Source organism: Salmo salar, chromosome ssa20 (genome assembly GCF_905237065.1).
Source record: "Salmo salar chromosome ssa20, Ssal_v3.1, whole genome shotgun sequence".
In the NCBI taxonomy this organism is placed as follows: domain Eukaryota; kingdom Metazoa; phylum Chordata; class Actinopteri; order Salmoniformes; family Salmonidae; genus Salmo; species Salmo salar.
In genome coordinates this window covers 24194049-24212780 of record NC_059461.1, presented here as the reverse complement: position 1 = coordinate 24212780, position 18732 = coordinate 24194049, and the positions used below count along the sequence as shown (strand labels likewise).

The window sequence follows — 18732 nt, the reverse complement described above, 5'->3', positions numbered from 1 at the left end:
TGATGGACTACTTTCTGCACAAGGCCAGTGTCAACCCGAGTGACTTGACACAATGTGGGCAAAATAAGCTGTACAAGTAAAATGGAGTTAAAGGGGTTCCAGTCTGCCATGAAGCATTCATCCATGTATAGGGGTAAGAGTCTAGCTACATTTTCAGATATTATGCATTTCTAATTGTCAGAAAGTGTTTTCACTGCAAGTTAAAGCATACTTTTAGCTAACTAGAGAACGTTAGCTTGCTAGCTAACGTTGCGTGTATGATCTGTGTAATAATATTATTTGTATCTCAGAAATCCATTTGCATTGCTAGTTATAGCCTAATGTTAGCTAGCTAGCTAACATTGAATCTAGTTAGTTAGCTTTAGCTACCTGTAGATAGATACTACTGCATTTCATGCATGGTGGTTAGCTATGACAATCCATTTGTATTGCTAGTAGTATGGGTTGTGATTATGCCTGGTTCATTGTTTAGCTAGTTAGCTACATGTCTTAACAACAGACTCCACTTCGCCAGATGATTACATGACCCATCAAGTTAGCCAGGTGTGTCTGGGGGTGATTATGGCAATCTATTGTATTTCATGAACATGTGTACATGTCTAGGCAATAGTGACCCATCCAGCTAGATGTGGCTGGGTGGTGGCTACAGCATTTCTTCACATGACCCATTCATTTAGACAAGTGTGTCTGGGTAAACATCATCTAATCATTATAAAATATTTTTATCTGGACACTTAATAGTTTTTATATTGCTACTATGTAAATATGCAAATAACCATTTCACCTTTACACCTTCTGTATCCTCTGCATGTGACAAATACACTTAATTTTATGTGTGTTTACCAGAGACTGTAATGTGAAGAACAACATGATCTGCACCAAAGTCACATTAGAATATAGTCCAAGTGTATTTTATCTGGAGTTTTTCCTTATTGTAGGCTTCTACTTTCACCACTTTTAGTCTTGAAGTCTTTGGTTGTTTACTACACTACCTTACTCACTCTGTTTAGCACATGGCCTCACATGGGTGGGGCTAAGGCATAAGATGGTGTGAACTAGGGCTGTCCAACAAAAAAACCTTTGACCGAAAGTAGTCTATATTTTTCCATACAGTGAGGGAAAAAAGTATTTGATCCCCTGCTGATTTTGTACATTTGCCCACTGACAAAGAAATGATCAGTCTATAATTTTAATGGTAGGTTTATTTGAACAGTGAGAGACAGAATAACAACAACAAAAATCCAGAAAAATTGATTTGCATTTTAATGAGGGAAATAAGTATTTGACCCCTCTGCAAAACATGACTTAGTACTTGGTGGCAAAACCCTTGTTGGCAATCACAGAGGTCAGATGTTTCTTGTAGTTGGCCACCAGGTTTGCACACATCTCAGGAAGGATTTTGTCCCACTCCTCTTTGCAGATCTTCTCCAAGTCATTAAGGTTTCGAGGCTGACGTTTGGCAACTCGAACCTTGTCCTGTCCCCTTAGCAGAAAAACACCCCCAAAGCATAATGTTTCCACCTCCATGTTTGACGGTGGGGATGGTGTTCTTGGGGTCATAGGCAGCATTCCTCCTCCAAACACGGCGAGTTGAGTTGATGCCAAAGAGCTCCATTTTGGTCTCATCTGACCACAACACGTTCACCCAGTTGTCCTCTGAATCATTCAGATGTTCATTGGCAAACTTCAGACGGGCATGTATATGTGCATTCTTGAGCAGGGGGACCTTGCGGGCGCTGCAGGATTTCAGTCGTCACGGCGTAGTGTGTTACCAATTGTTTTCTTGGTGACTATGGTCCCAGCTGCCTTGAGATCATTGGCAAGATCCTGTAGTGTAGTTCTGGGCTGATTCCTCACCGTTCTCATGATCATTGCAACTCCACGAGTTGAGATCTTGCATGGTGCCCCAGGGAGATTGACAGTTCTTTTGTGTTTCTTCCATTTGCGAATAATCCCACCAACTGTTGTCACCTTCTCACCAAGCTGCTTGGCGATGGTCTTGTAGCCTATTCCAGCCTTGTGTAGATCTACAATCTTGTTCCTAACATCCTTGGAACGCTCTTTGGTCTTGGCCATGGTGGAGAGTTTGGAATCTGATTGATTGCTTCTGTGGACAGGTGTCTTTTATACAGGTAACAAACTGAGATTAGGAGCACTCCCTTTAAGAGTGTGCTCCTAATCTAAGCTCGTTACCTGTATAAAAGACACCTGGGAGCCAGAAATCTTTCTGATTGAGAGGGGGTCAAATACTTATTTCCCTCATTAAAATGCAAATCAATTTATAACATTTTTGACATGTGTTTTTCTGGATTTTTTTGTTGTTATTCTGTCTCTCACTGTTCAAATAAACCTACCATTAAAATTATAGACTGATAATTTCTTTGTCAGTGGGTAAACGTACAAAATCAGCAGGGGATCAAATACTTTTTTCCCCTCACTGTATATAGACACATCCTATGCGTTTTAATTAGGGATGCACCGATATGACATTTTTGGCCAATATCCAATATTGTCCTTGCCAAAAAACCTGATACCAATATGTACAACAGAACATTCTAGTACAGTTAAATAGTTGAAACACACACACCAAAAAGTTATGTAAATGCAAACAAAATATGTCCCCATTACCAGTAAAACATAATCAAAACCTATTTCTTTCACTTACTTGCTGTGCTGTTTGGTTGTTCTTGGTTCAGTCGTTTCATTCTCAACCAGGGTTTCATCATACATGTCAAGCAATGAAGTTTCAGCTCTATCTATCCGTGGCCTCTTCTGTCGTGGGTCCTCTTCGGTGCGCACTGTCACTGTGTCCGTTTCCATCTTGTCCAGCTGTGTCTAACATTTCACATAAACCCTGTTTCTTGTCTGCATCGAAGTAGCGGTCCTTGTACCTAGCACAGAGCATGGTGGCGACACAGTAAAGAGTCTCAGAGAGAATGCCACAGAATCGCTTGTTCACAGCCACAAGTAGAGTACCTTTTGCAAGTTTTAACCCCACAGTCTGTGTCGGCAGTTTTGTTGAGCAGGTGTTTCAATGCCATGACAGAGGGTATCACGTCTGCTGCAGACGCAGTTGATGAGCTTATTTCTCGAGTCAGTTGTTCGAATGGCGCTAGGTGTGTTCATGTTTCCAAGTTTCAAACATGTTCTTAAATGACATTGAAATGGCAGCAGCGGTATGAGAACCAGCACATTCTTGAGCATGCAATACGGCTTTCCTCAGTACGAAATCCTCATCGACCCACTGTGCTGTCAGACTTAGCATGCTCATGGGGCTGACATCGCTGGTCCAAATGTCAGTCGTGAAGCTAATAGCAGTGACGCCCATAGCAAGTAGCTCATGGATGTGCATTTCAACAATACTGTGTAACTCCGGTAGGGCAACATCTGAAAAACAGTGCCTACTTGGTAGTGTGTACCGGGGCTCGAGGTGCTCGACCAGTCGGCGAAAGCCAACATCATCAATGACAGAGAACGGTTGATTGTCAAGGATTTCGCTTTTGAGTTGTCTCGCTGAAATTCTCTCTCTCTTTCAAATGACTGCTCGACTTGAACTTGTTTTGCTGTTTTTTTCTGCTTTTGTTCTAAGTAGTCGCTGAACATCTAGGGGTGATTCACTTTCAAATGAGTAATTAGGTTTGTGGTATTGAAAGATTTCACTTTCTCCCCTCCTCGGGAAATAATAGCAGCACAAACATTGTACGTGGCCTTTTTCCTCATCTTCCTTTGAAACTTAAAAATAGATCCACACCGCAGACATTGTGGGCTAGGTTAGGAATGCTGTGTTGCTCATGTAGCGCTGTATTTTGTGTGGCGTTATTACGTCATCTAGCTACGTTATATAGGTATGCACGTCAGCTTTGACATCGGTTTTGCACATCGACGTTAAACTAGACATCGGGCCGATGCCAGCATTTTTAGCTAATATTGGCCGATTCTGATATCCTTACCGATATATATTGTGCATCCCTAGTTTTAATAAAAACCAACTATATACATTGAGCTTGTCTGATGCTTTAAAATGTTACTGTTTGATGAAATAAGACAAATTACTCAAGAGGGAGCCAGAGATCAAGATAACCATAAGAGAAAAACCTGACCTAACCATTCTCCTCCCGCTCCTGCTGGCTTTCGCAGATTGTGCCATTACTCTCCTGAAGTTGCTGGTAATAGGCTACACGAGGAGTCTAACCTTTCTCATGTGGAATGGCAATTTATCTTACCATTTCTACCGATCTGCATGCCAGTTATGGTTTTCATAAGCACATTTTCGTGGAACAGTTTCAACTCATTTATAATAACGTCTTCATATCATTGTCATATGGTTAATCAAAATTCTATCCGAATCGAAAATGAAAAACCTAAAAAGTAACTTCTATGGCCATTTCCAACTACGTAAAAATAGCCTACATAAAGCCAACAAATAAAAACCATTGCAGGTAGAAAATATCCTGATAAAAATAAATATCCTATAAATCACATTGGTTACGCATGGCCTGTCTGCAATGGACTTGAAACATTGTATCAACTATTAACTTGGGTCCGGCCCAAAGCTCACGCTAGCGAACTTTATTGTATAAAATATTCTGGGCTCTCGAGAGTTTCCCATACCAGTGAGCTTGTGACAGATACAACTGTAGGGTATTTGCGCAAGGGATAAGAAGCAGTGCTTGAGATGGGCAGGAGCTCACTGGAACTGAGTACCGGCACCTCAAATGTTCTACTGTTTGAGCTCCTGTTCCTATTTTAGAATATTAGCTCAAAAGTATTATGGACTCCTGAACCTAAATAGTACCAGCACCCAAAATGAGTACCGGAACCTATTTCAGTCCAAGCCAAGCACTAATAAGAAATAAAATCAAGTAGGCCTATTTTATTACGTTTTCACTGGATCAGACCATGACATTTGTCCTTTTCAAGGTAAGTGGTTATCGAAAGGGAGAGAGCCAGAAAGAATTTTCAAATACATTGAGGAACTACTGTCATTCTCAATGGATGTAAAAACAGACTTTGTTTGTTTGCCATTGGAGGTGAAGAAAACATTACTTTAGTAGTGGTGCGTTAAGCCAATCAGAAATATCTTGATAGCCTATAGTCCTACTTCTATGTGTAATCAGGTGCGCAAGGAATAATTTTGCAACATGAGACATAATCGAGGTGATCGGTCACAAATGGTTAACAATTTTCCTAAAATGGTAACCAGTAATACTTGTTTATGCGCCTGTTGAGGTTGATGAATCCTCCTTGGTAGAAGTGAAAACAAATATTTGACTCAATTGAATTACAACCAGTTTAAAAAATGACATCACATATGGCGCACCGCTGATTATCAACATTACATTTTTCTTCTTCTAATGGAAGTCAAGATTTGCTACTTATTTGTTGCTCTCTGCGGCAATTGTTTACAAGCTGTTCAGGGGTAAATGTTATTGTTCTCACGGTCTGTGTGAGAGATGGAGATGCGTTTACACCCCTGGCCCACGCACAACACAAGCTCTATCACAGGGAATCCACAATGTACCATTTGATCAGGCATTAAACATCGCAACATAATAATGACTGCATCAATAATTCAGGCAGACATGAAAGAATTTGCCTTCTGCTTATGTTTTGTCCCTGGCAGCCAACCCTGGAGCTAGAATCCTTAGTTGATACATACATACATACATACTCTTGAAGAATATAACTTATAAATGCCTCATGAGCTTAGTTCAACTGTTGTACCCCATCATAACCCAAAATATAAGCTTGTTATACTCCAATGTTAGCAAACAAAGTAAATGTAAACAAACACTGTATAACCTCAAAACATGGTTAAAACTATAATTTTGCTATCGTGGATGGTCAGTCCTTGCATACATGGTCAGTCCTTCCATCCCTCAGCTTTTGACCAAAACACAGGCAGGGTGACCGCTTTGTTAGTGCGTCAATTCCAGATTTAAATTCCAGATTTAAGAAGATGGATAAAACAAGAAAAAAAAGACAGACCGTTAAAGGTCTATTCTCCCTTGATGCTAGGAGTCCTAGCATGCATAGATCAGCCTGGCCCACACCACCCCTCCTCTCAGATGGAACCGCTCTACCCCTCCCTGCCTGGGACTCTCAATCCACAATACTACAGTATGTTATAGTGTAGCAGGTAGCCTATCAAATAACACCACCACTGTGATGCAAGAGACCATATTCATCTCCATAGTGGGACCATGCTTTTCAGAGTTGTCCGGGATTGATCATGTTTCCTGGAGAGGCTAGTTATCCCTCATGTGGGTTACATTATCATGGGTTACACTCCCAATCAATTAAGTCAGTAAAGGCCTACAATATCAAAACTAATAGTCTAATTCATAATCCTCTCAATAGATATTACAGCCAACTTCCCCTATTGTTCAGTCATTTTTGCAATCATTGTCCGCCCCCCCCCATGATAAAATCGGGGAGGGGACTGTGGATCCATCTCCGTACACTAGCACGTTCGTCACACGCAATATCTCAGATTTTGATTAAATTTGGGTGAATAATGCATCTTTCCATAGAGACCCGGCATTTACAAAATTACACTGATTGGCCAGCTTGTGGCGCAATAACAAGCAATTGAAAATGCTAACTTTGAAAGGTCACGCCCCTAACACCGTTTGACCTAAAAACATGACATTACGTACATAGGTCCCTCTCTTCATAAGGAACACATTTGCCTCAAGGACCCATAATGTGGATTTTCGGCCATTTTGAGAAAAACATTTAAAAATGCTACTACTCTGGCAACGAATTACCGACCTGCACGAAACTTGCTACGTGGTCATCAATGGACAAAGGTCTCAATGCAATATTTTCCAGACTAGTACCTAAAACAACATGGCCGTTATTGACCAATAAACATTCACGTTGGAGTGTTCTGGCACATAAATGCATATAAAACCAGTAAAGGATATTCTTATAGTAACACAATTTGGTACATGTTGCAAACCCTGTCAAGACAACGTGCAAGAACATATTGACCAACCGGTGGCACTATAACAGGCACATGTTTATATCTCTTGATCTGTTTGACTCAGTGAAGAAATGTGGCACATGCTCAGGGATAGGAGTCTAGCAAACCTACACAATATCTCAGACCCACTCGCCTAATTTTGAGGGAAATTTGGGTGAATGAATGAGTCTTGCCATAGAGAGCCACCATTTACAAAATTACACTGATTGGCCTAAGGGGGGTGCTGCATTATTCGTGGGGGACGACATGTTTGTTGCCTTGTTTGGCTTTTATTTTCTGCTTGTTGAGTACCTCCCCTCACTCCCCCTAGCCCTTAGCCAAGCCATAACCCATTAATCCCCTCCACATGCCTACTTTATGATGTCAGAACACATCACCTCAGGCTCAAACAAACATCACACATCGTTAGCTCCTATCAAACCTTTACACCCTGCAGAACAGCAAAACCAACAGTTAGGGGGAAACACTGAAATAGCAACAGGAAATTACTTTTACTACGCACTTTCTTACACTGAGTTTTCCATATCACTCCATCAATATATATTTTTTTAATCACTCTCTCTCTGTACAACACCATGCTATTCTTGAGAAAAGACATGCATAGAGTAAGCAATCTCTGTTGCAAGCAGGGGGCTCAACACAACTCTTCCTCCTTCTCCATAGGCCAACTCAAATGACTCACACCCACATGCCTTGTAGAACTACTACAGTAACTCTACAAACGGTGGAAGAATTCCACTCACATAAACAAGATTATACAACCATGTGCGCTTTCCCCAGTAAACAGAGAGAGAAAGAAAAAGAGAGCGAGAGAAAAGGCACGAAACGAGAGACACACTCACCATCACCAACGAAAGCTACTCCACTCGTGTCTGTGTGTATTCTTTTGGATGGTTTCCTGCTGGCTGTAGCAGCACCAGAGCCCCTGGCAGCCCCCCCCCACAGAGCAACTCACACGCAGATAGCAGGGGGTGGATTGCAGGCAGGCGCTGGGGCTGCGAAAGCTGCAGGAGAGAGCAGGAGAGAAGAAGAGCTGCACACGGCAGAGCTGGAGAAGGAGGAGAGGAGGAGGGCAGCCGCCTGGAATAGGAGAGGAGAAACGGTGCTGGCGTCAGGGCCCAGAGACTCAGCATGCCAGTGACAGACGGGCTGACTCGCTCCTCTCTCTTTTTCAAACCATGCCATCTCAAAACAAAAACACCCACGCACTCTCTCTCCCCTGACCCCAGCCTGCTAGGGTTCTTTCCCTCCACTCGTACTCTATACACATCCTAGTGCCCACCCCTTTAGACTGTACCCATCCAATCAGAGACAGGTTGACTTACTCCCACCCATAAGCACACACCCACACAGTACACAAACAGAAGGGAGAGAGAGAGAGAGAGCACTGAGGAAAGAGAGCAAGAGCAACAGGGAGAGGGAGGAAGAGAGCTAGTGAGAGCAGCAACAAGGAGGGGCACGATCACGCAACAGCAAGAGAGCAACAGGAAAAGAGAGCGAGGAAGAGTAAGATGGAGCTGTAGGCGGGAGGATAGAGAAGGAATAAGTAAAGAGAGGAATGAGTGTGTAGGCCAATTCAAATGAATGCACACATCTGCACAAAAAAAAGCATGCCTGCAGCAGGAGGGTACTAGTGCCCACAAGGCCAGTGTAACACAGTAGCACACTGACAACAAGCCTCGCCTCCTCCCCTTCCTCTCTTTATCTCCTGCTGGCCCACAAACATGCTGTGCAAACTAGTGATGTGCCGTTCGTAGAGAAGAAACATGACATGTTTAAGAACTGATTATGGATTGCATGGTGCAAGAATGAACGCATTTAATTGATTATTTAATGTTATGATATCATGGATACATCTTTGTAGAACCAAAACATGCACAACAAACTAACTTGAGAACTAATTGTTTTGGGTGCTGCAGTTTGAACGATATTGTGCTCATCACCCTCACATTTGACATTTTAGTCATTTAGCAGACGCTCTTATCCAGAGCGACTTACAGTAGTGAATACATACATTTCATTTTCATTTCATGCATTTAAAAAAAAAAAAATTGTACTGGCCCCCCATGGGAATCAAACCCACAACCCTGGCGTTGCACACACCATGCTCTACCAACTGAGCCACAGGAAGGCTCACTGCAGTCAAGCAATGCATTCCTCCAAAAGTTGTTAACAATCTAGTCTGGTTGCAGCTACAACTAGACCCCATTTCAAGATGTATCAAGAAATAATCTTAGTTGTATGCCCAGAAATCAATAAAATGTACATTGTTTGAAGCACACTTTTACAAGTCTCAGTCACAAATGACAGCTCCATTAAGCCCCTTATGGTGAACAACATGTGAACAAGAGGCTTGTAGAATCAAGACTCTTGAGTTTTCAGTTCATCATTCGCTGGTAAGGGGTCCTGTGTGCTCTGGGTATTACGGAATTAACTGAACAAAATTTGTCGAAAGATTTGTTCTTTTGACTGAAAGAGTCGAAAAGATCAGAGTCAGTAAAAAGAGAGTAGAACTTTTCATCACTAACGCAAACACTTTGTTTTTCCTGCTTCCTGTTGTTAGTGTTAAAAACACACCAAAATCTGCTGACATGAGTTCTCCAGCAGGGAGGGTAGACAGACGGCACTGCAGAGGAGTAACTGCTACAACGCAAGATAGGACCTCAGAGAAAGAACCACATCAAAATAGTCCATATATTACAACATATTCCTCGGCCTTCACACTCCTCCTCCCCTGCCTGCGTGCTCATACCAGCTAGTTCTCCTAGGCTAACAAAACATACCCAAGGTTCTACTACTGTACAATAGCAATCTGAAAAAGTAACACTATAGTTTATACAAGTACTGGGCTCAAGAACTCGTTTTTTTATAGCCACAAACACACTTAGCATCTCGGTGCAATGAAGACAACGGTTTAAAGTGAGGATAAAAGCCACAAGATATATTTAAAATGTTAAAGACTATAAAACAATGTAATTCCTCTGAATTAGGATCCAGTAAGATGACATCCATTTTGTCTGGAGCTTGCAGTAGAGTGCATGTGTGGGCGGATGAATATGTAAGCACATACGTGTGGGGGCAACACCATGCCTTAGCAAGCACACTGTGACTCTGCAGGATCACAGAGCAAATCAGAGCAGTAAGCCCTGCACATTACAGCAGAGCACAGCCTGAGGGAGCAGACCAGAGGACTGACGCCTTTATTACTGGGCAATTCCACAATAACAGAGTGATGCTGAAACTCAGATTCTTCCCTTTAAAATGCATGTCAAACAAAAACCAATGATGGCAAAGTTAAACAAACCATACAACTACGCACAAGGAAAATTGTTAAAAGTAGTTATTGTGCATAGAGTTGTATGGTTTAACTTTGCGATCATTGGTTTTTGTTTGGCATGCATTTTAAAGGGAAGAATCTGAGTCGGGATTGTGTCGAGGTACAGATCTGGGGAAGGGTACCAAAAAAATGTGTGCAGCATTGAAGCTCCCCAAGAACACGTTAGCCTACATCATTGTAAAATGGAAGAAGTTGGGAACCACCAAGACTCTTCCTAGAGCTGGCCGTCTCTGCAGCACTCCACCAATCAGGCCTTTATGGTAGAGTGACCAGACGGAAGCCTCCTCAGTCAAAAGGCACATGGGTGAAAGGGGTCACCTTCCAACAGGACAACGACCCTAAGCACACAGCAAAGATAACGCAGAAGTGGCTTCGGGACAAGTCTGGGGGGCGATTTGACCAATTTTATATTAAGGTTGTAACAAAATGTGGAAAAGGTCAAGGGGTCTGAATACTTTCAGAATGCACTGTAGGTTATGTCTACAGGTACCTGACAAAATAAAGGAAACATCAACAGTGTCTTAATAGGGTGTTGGGCCACCACAAGCCAGAACAGCTTCAATGCTCCTTGGCATAGATTCTACAAGTTGCTGGAACTCTATTGGAGAGATGAGACACCATTCTTCTACGAGAAATTCCATCATATGGTGTTTTGTTGATGGTGGTGGAAAACGCTGTCTCAGGCACCACTCCAGAATGTCCTATATGAGTTTTCAATTGGGTTGCGATCTGGTACCTGAGACGGACATTCATTGACCACTCGTGCCAAGTGGATGGGGCCATTATCATCCTATGAGGGCATAGACATGGTAGCCAAAATAATATCCTGCCCAGCATTTTTATACTTGAACCAAAGCATGATGGTATGTTAAGTGCTTAATTACCTGTGTGGAAGCACCTGTTTTCAATACACTTTGTATTCCTCATTTACATTATTTTGGCAGTTACATGTATATCTACGCCATACAGTGAGGGAAAAAAAGTATTTGATCCCCTGCTGATTTTGTGCATTTGCCCACTGACAAAGAAATGATCAGTTTATAATTTTAATGGTAGGTTTATTTGAACAGTGAGAGACAGACTAACAACAAAAAAATCCAGAAAAACGCATGTCAAAAATGTTATAAATTGATTTGCATTTTAATGAGGGAAATAAGTATTTGACCCCTCTGCAAAACATGACTTAGTACTTGGTGGCAAAACCCTTGTTGGCAATCACAGAGGTCAGACGTTTCTTGTAGTTGGCCACCAGGTTTGCAAACATATCAGGAGGGATTTTGTCCCACTCCTCTTTGCAGATCTTCTCCAAGTCATTTAGGTTTCAAGGCTGACGTTTGGCAACTCAAACCTTCAGCTCCCGCCACAGATTTTCTATGGGATTAAGGTCTGGAGACTGGCTAGGCCACTCCAGGACCTTAATGTGCTTCTTCTTGAGCCACTCCTTTGTTGCCTTGACCGTGTGTTTTGGGTCATTGTCATGCTGGAATACCCATCCACGACCCATTTTCAATGCCCTGGCTGAGGGAAGGAGGTTCTCACCCAAGATTTGATGGTACATGGCCCCGTCCATCATCCCTTTGATGCGGTGAAGTTGTCCTGTCCCCTTAGCAGAAAAACACCCCCAAAGCATAATGTTTCCATCTCCATGTTTGACGGTGGGGATGGTGTTCTTGGGATCATAGGCAGCATTCCTCTTCCTCCAAACACGGCGAGTTGAGTTGATGCCAAAGAGCTCCATTTTGGTCTCATCTGACCACAACACTTTCACCCAGTTGTCCTCTAAATCATTCAGATGTTCATTGGCAAACTTCAGACGGGCATGTATATGTGCTTTCTTGAGCAGGGGGACCTTGCAGGCGCTGCAGGATTTCAGTCCTTCACGGCGTAGTGTGTAACCAATTGTTTTCTTGGTGACTATGGTCCCAGCTGCCTTGAGATCATTGGCAAGATCCTCCCGTGTAGTTCTGGGCTGATTCCTCACCGTTCTCATGATCATTGCAACTCCACGAGGTGAGATCTTGCATGGAGCCCCAGGGCGAGGGAGATTGACAGTTCTTTTGTGTTTCTTCCATTTGCGAATAATCGCACCAACTGTTGTCACCTTCTCACCAAGCTGCTTGGCGATGGTCTTGTAGCCCATTCCAGCCTTGTGTAGGTCTACAATCTTGTCCCTGACATCCTTGGAGAGCTCTTTGGTCTTGGCCATGGTGGAGAGTTTGGAATCTGATTGATTGATTGCTTCTGTGGACAGGTGTCTTTTATACAGGTAACAAACTGAGATTAGGAGCACTCCCTTTAAGAGTGTGCTCCTAATCTCAGCTCGTTACCTGTATAAAAGACACCTGGGAGCCAGAAATCTTTCTGATTGAGAGAGGGTCAAATACTTATTTCCTTCATTAAAATGCAAATCAATTTATACAATTTTTGACATGTGTTTTTCTGGATTTTTTTGTTGTTATTCTGTCTCTCACTGTTCAAATAAACCTACCATTAAAATTATAGACTGATCATTTCTTTGTCAGTGGGCAAACGTACAAAACCAGCAGGGGATCAAATACCTTTTTCCCTCACTGTATCTAATCCATCATATTATTGTCCATCTACAGCTGTGTTTCCACTGGGGATTCATTGTCATGGTTGATTTATTTGTAGCCTAATATCATGTTTCAATGTACAAAGAAAACATGGAAATTACAGAGTGGAAATCACTCAAAAATCCAACACAAGTAGAAAAAATGTCACGATTGATTGAAACTCTCAACTAGAAACAAATGATTCTCTTCTATGTTGATATCCCTAAAATGAGACATTAACATTACCAGTCCGTTACAATTAAACCTGTTCAGTTACTGCATTAAAATATTATTCGATGAACAACATTTGGAATTGGTGCAACAGGATTATTGTGCTGACATGTGATCAGTTATTAGAAGACTTACCAGTCAAACAGAAACCTTGGCATTGATCAGCGCAATAAATTATGCAACAGTCACTCCCAGCTGAGCTGGAACGTGTCAAAACAGCAGAATATGGGTTAGGCTACACTTAATGGTGGCCCAGTTGATAACACACCAGCCGAACCCAGAGGAAAACTAGGCCAGTCTGACCTACATTACACTATAGGACAGAGTGACCTACAGAAAACTCATTTCAGGTGGCCTGGCCAACCACTGAAGACCAAGACCTATCATGTAGCCTACCATCTCATGTCTGATCTAGCCACACTGTACTGTAGGCCTATGCTATCATTTCCCATCCAGTCATTTGGTCATTCTGTCACTGAGGGACCACAGAACAGCAATGACTGTCCCCTCTGTCTGCCACACAAAAGGCACAACACATATTACCGACAATGATTGATCTGTCGGTCAGGCTCGAGGTTCAGTGATACTACTGGGCAGGCCATGTCAGACAACAGCTGTAGGGTGGCTCGCCTGCTTATTTTCATGATTGAGGAGTGTCTGGCAAATTGAGCACCCCCCCCCCGCCCACACACACACACACACACACACACACACACACACACACACACACACACACACACACACACACACACACACAGTTCCCAACGACAAGAGTGTGGCACCCTGAGCTGACAACTGTGCAGCGTGACTTTCAGAATCTTATTTTGGCTACAATTAGTATTTCAGGGTGAGGTTTATTGTGCCCTTTAATAAAGAGTCTGACTGTCAGTGACTGTAACACTCGGTTTGACAGGCAGGGTAGCTTGCTGAGTCCAGATGGAGCCAGGGCTGTGCTGCATGCTTCCTCCATCAGCCTAAGCATGGCTTTCACACACTGTTCTCAACAGCTTTATGGAAAGGATACCACAGCCTGGGTCCCTCCTACTACACCAGCTCAACGCAAGATACCAAAATAAGACCAAACTCTAATTTAACATAACACGTAACTCTTTAGACTTCACAGTAAACATTGCTTGTGTGTCAATAGGATCTTGCATGAAAGTTCAAATTGGACATGCAGATTTAAAAATAGGATTCGGACCAAAATGTCTTCCTCTCCCATAATAAGGCTACGACGTGACAACAAAAATCGAACATGACGAAAATGTAACTACCACATATCCATTTCGTGATGCACACTTTAGAGAAGCACTAATAGCTGCTTCCATGGGGCTTGCATTCAAGTCAATTTGAAAGGAGGTTCAGTGTCTTCAGAAAGTATTCATACTCCTTGACTCATTCCACAACTTGTTGTGTGTTACAGCCTGAATTCAAATAGGATTAAATAGATGTTTTTCCCCTCACCCATCTACACACAATGACGATGTGAAAACATGTTTTTAGATATTTTAGCAAATGTATTGAAAATGAAATATAGACATATCTAATTTACATAAGTATTCACACCCCTGAGTCAATGCTTCGGCAGTGATTACAGCTGTGAGTCTTTCTGGGTAAGTCTCTAATAGCTTTCCACAACTGGATTGTGCAACATTTGCCCATTATTATTTTCAAAATTCTTAAAGTTCTGTCATATTGGTTGTTGATCATTGCTAGACAACCAGTTTCAGGCCTTGCAATAGCTTTTCAAGTACACTGAACACAACATGTAAAGTGTTGGTCCCATGTTTCCTGAGCTGAAATAAAAGATCCCAGAAATGTTCCACACGCACAAAAAGCATATTTCTCTAAAATGTTGTGCACAAACTCGTTTTCATCCCTGGAAGTGAGCATTTTTCCTTGTATCAAGAAGCTGATTAAACAGCATGATCATTACACAGGTGCACCTTGTGCTGGGAACAGTAAAAGGCCACTAAAATGTACAGTTTTGTCACACAACACAATGACACAGATGTCTCAAGTTTTGAGGGAGCGTGCAATTGGCATGCAGACTGCAGGAATGTCCACCAGAGCTGTGGTCAGAGAATGTAATGTTAATTTATATACCATAAGCCGCTTCCAACATCGTTTTAGAGAATTTGGCAGTATGTCCAACCGGCCTCACAACCGCAAACCATGTGTAACGACGCCAGCCCAGGAGCTCCACATCCAGCTTCTTCACCTGCGACTTCAGTGGGCAAATACGCACTTTCGATGGCCACTGGCATGCTGGAGAAGTGTGCTCTTCACAGATGAATCCCGGTATCAACTTTACTGAGCAGATGGCAGACATGTGGGAGAGTGGTTTGCTGATGTCAACGCTGTGAACAGTGCCCCATGGTGGCGGTAGGGTTATGACATAGGCAGGTATGAGCTACGGACAACGAACACAATTGCATTTTATCAATGGCAATTTCAATGCACAGAGATACCGTGACGAGATCCTGAGGCCCACTTTCGTGCCATCACCTCATGTTTCAGAATGATAACGCACAGCCACATGTCACAATGACCTGTACACAATTCCTGGAAGATGAAAATGTCACAGTTCTTCCACGGTCTGCATACTCACCAGACACGTCACCCATTGAGCATGTTTGGGATGCTCAGTTCCCGCCAAAATCCAGCAACTTCGCACAGCCATTGAAGAGGAGTGGGACAACATTCCACAGGCCACAATCAACAACCTTATCAACTCTATGCCAAGGAGATGTGTTGCGCTGCATGAGGGAAATGGTGGTCACTGGTTCAAAAATAATGTTAAACACTATCATTGCACACAGAGTCCATGCAACTTATTATGTGACTTGTTTAGCAAATGTTCACTGCTGACCTTATTAAGGCTTGCCATAACAAAGATGTTGAATACTTATTGACACAAGACATTTTAGCTTTTCATTTTTAATTCATTTGTAAAAATGTCAAAAAACCTAATTCCACTTTGACAAAAACTCTCAATTTAATCAATTCAGGCTGTAACACAACAAAATGTGGAAAAAGTCAAGGGGTGTGAATACTTTCTGAAGGCACTGTAAATTACTGGTGTGTGGAAGAGATGACGCACACCACATCCACAGTCATCTCCTCTTCTACAGATCCTCCACAGACCTAATCATCCTACCACGCACACAATACAGCAAGCAATCCCTCCACATGGGCTTACATTCATGACAGTGCTACCTAGGATTCCACAATTAGGCTATAAGCATGGATCACTGGGAATAAAAAGAGTTGCAGCATGGGGAAATATCTTATAGGACTACAAGAAATGTAATGAGATGGTGGACACTGAGTATGTAATTCCCAAAAGTACGCTTTTTATTTTCAAGATTTAAACAACTGATGCGATGTTAGAATGTCTCAGTTCTTCCTCCATTGTTTTAGCCATTAAGCGTCTCTTGGTGCAGTATGTTATTGCTATAAGTCGAGGAGGAAGTCTATTGGATGACATGCCAAATGAATGCGGAACTTGAACTCTAAACATTTCCTTCCAATCATTTACTGTTTGAAATTGTTTGTTTGAAATTGCTGTTATTCACTTTTGAGTTCTCAATATTCAAAATAAGATTTCACTTTCCAAATTGTAAAATAAGGTCACAACTCAGGATGAATATTTTCCTGAAAATCTACCAAGTTTCAATAGCGGGAATAATTCACATTTATCCCTAGAGGCCCGGGAAATACTGCAAAAATCAGAAGTGCCCATTTAAAGTGTTTAAAACCAAGACATGGTCACTACGCCAGGGTTCTCCCAAAATAAGATTGTCGCTGCGCCACATTGCCATCTTGGCTGCTCCACTATGTAAAGACTTCACAGCAAATGAAACTGATATTTAGTAATGATAGCCAATGACATTGTTGTGAATTGAAAAACAGGCCGTGTCACTCAGAGCGTTATCATGTTCCTCAATTAATTCAGCACATTTCAGCAGGAGGCCATCTTGAAACACCCCGAGTAGAGCATAGCATTGTCAAATCATACAAACTTTGCAACGGCAAAAAAACAAAAGTCAAATGACCAAAATTAGTAAGCTTGCTAGATAACCTCCAACAAATGACAGAATAGCTCCTATTTGGCTAAATTGAGTTGATGATTATACAGATAGCAGGTCAGCTCATGAATAACGGGACATGGAGAGGAAATAGTTTAAATATCAAGGTATCTTAACGGGGACCAACTCTGTATAAAAAAACAACGTCCATATATCTACTCTCATATTGTTTGTTGATCACACATTTTCTACCAAAGCTCTCATATGGGAAGCAATACGAGACAGCACAGAAGAGAGAATACAGTAGACGACACACGTCAAACGTGTGATTTATGACCCTATTTTATGGGTCATGTGTGTATGCCCATATATGGACATCCTGCAGGACATCCTGTCAGGAAGTTCTCACGCTCTCTAGGGAGTGCCCATATATGTACATCCTGTCAGGAAGTTCTCACGCTTTAGAGTGAGTATTTATTTAACCAGATAGTGCATCTGTTCCTTTGAAGCTGTCATGATGATCAATGTGTAGGGACCTCGTTGAACTGGGGAATGTGTTTGAACATTTCAAAGAGTCCAACCAGAGGATTCAACTGTGAAGATTTTCACAGACAGTGGCCACAGCCCCCTTTATCAAACAAAATCCTGTGCTGCGTATGAGAGAATGGATTAAGATACGGCTGGAGCTATGCCAGATCAAACACACCCTGAGTGGGACAACCCTGCCCGGGTACGCGCTGGAAGAGGAAGTGTGCGGGCGAGATGATTTGAAAGCCATAAGAATCTCTTCTGTGACGTATAGTCCAGACTCCAAAGTGACAATTTCAGCATGTGCCCAATTCAATAGTTCCAATGCTACAAAATCGGTTAGTTTGTATGTATTTTCCAAAGCCTGAAAGGATGTGAACTATTTTACATTTACATGTTTTTGAACTACTATTTTGAACTACTAAACGTTTTACCCCGAGAATGGGGGTTACGTGTGTGTGGGGTGTGTCTCTATGTGTGTGTGTGTGTGTGTGTGTGTGTGTCGACAATTGTGCTTGAAACAATTAAAAATTAGGGGTCATTTGCAAATAAGCCTATCAAAACAGACGTTATTTCCCCGAGGATGTGGGGGGATCAAAAGTCAATCCCACCAACCAGCATAAAACAGGTCTAGACACCCCTAAGGTTTAAAAGCAATGTTTTTTTTCTAAACAATACCAACACTAGGGGGTCATTTGCACAAAGGTTGTCTCCACAAAAAAACAGTCAACAAACAACAATCCCCCAGGTCTGTAAATTAATTCCATACATTGGCTCCGTTAGGACACAGATGCTCATCTGAAAAGTATTTTCCAGCCTTTCTGCAAGACTATACACATGGAGAATTTTGAAGGTGAGGATTTGGAATTAATATATTAGATTTTGTGTGTTAGGTAGTTTGTGGGAAATGTTTGATATTACGAAATTACTGCACTGTTTGGAACTCTCTCTCTAATATTAAACCGTTGTTATATATGGTTTTTACAGATATTCTAAAAGGGGTGGACATCGAATTTTCAGGTATGTTTTTATGTCAATTGTATG

General features: G+C 42.0%; 1 pseudogene across 1 annotated transcript in view; it reads right to left on the bottom strand.

Annotated features, from left to right (window-relative positions):
• Positions 1 to 18732, bottom strand: part of LOC106580214 (calcineurin-binding protein cabin-1-like) — a 150290-nt pseudogene that overhangs the window by 53111 nt on the left and 78447 nt on the right. The window lies entirely within an intron of this gene.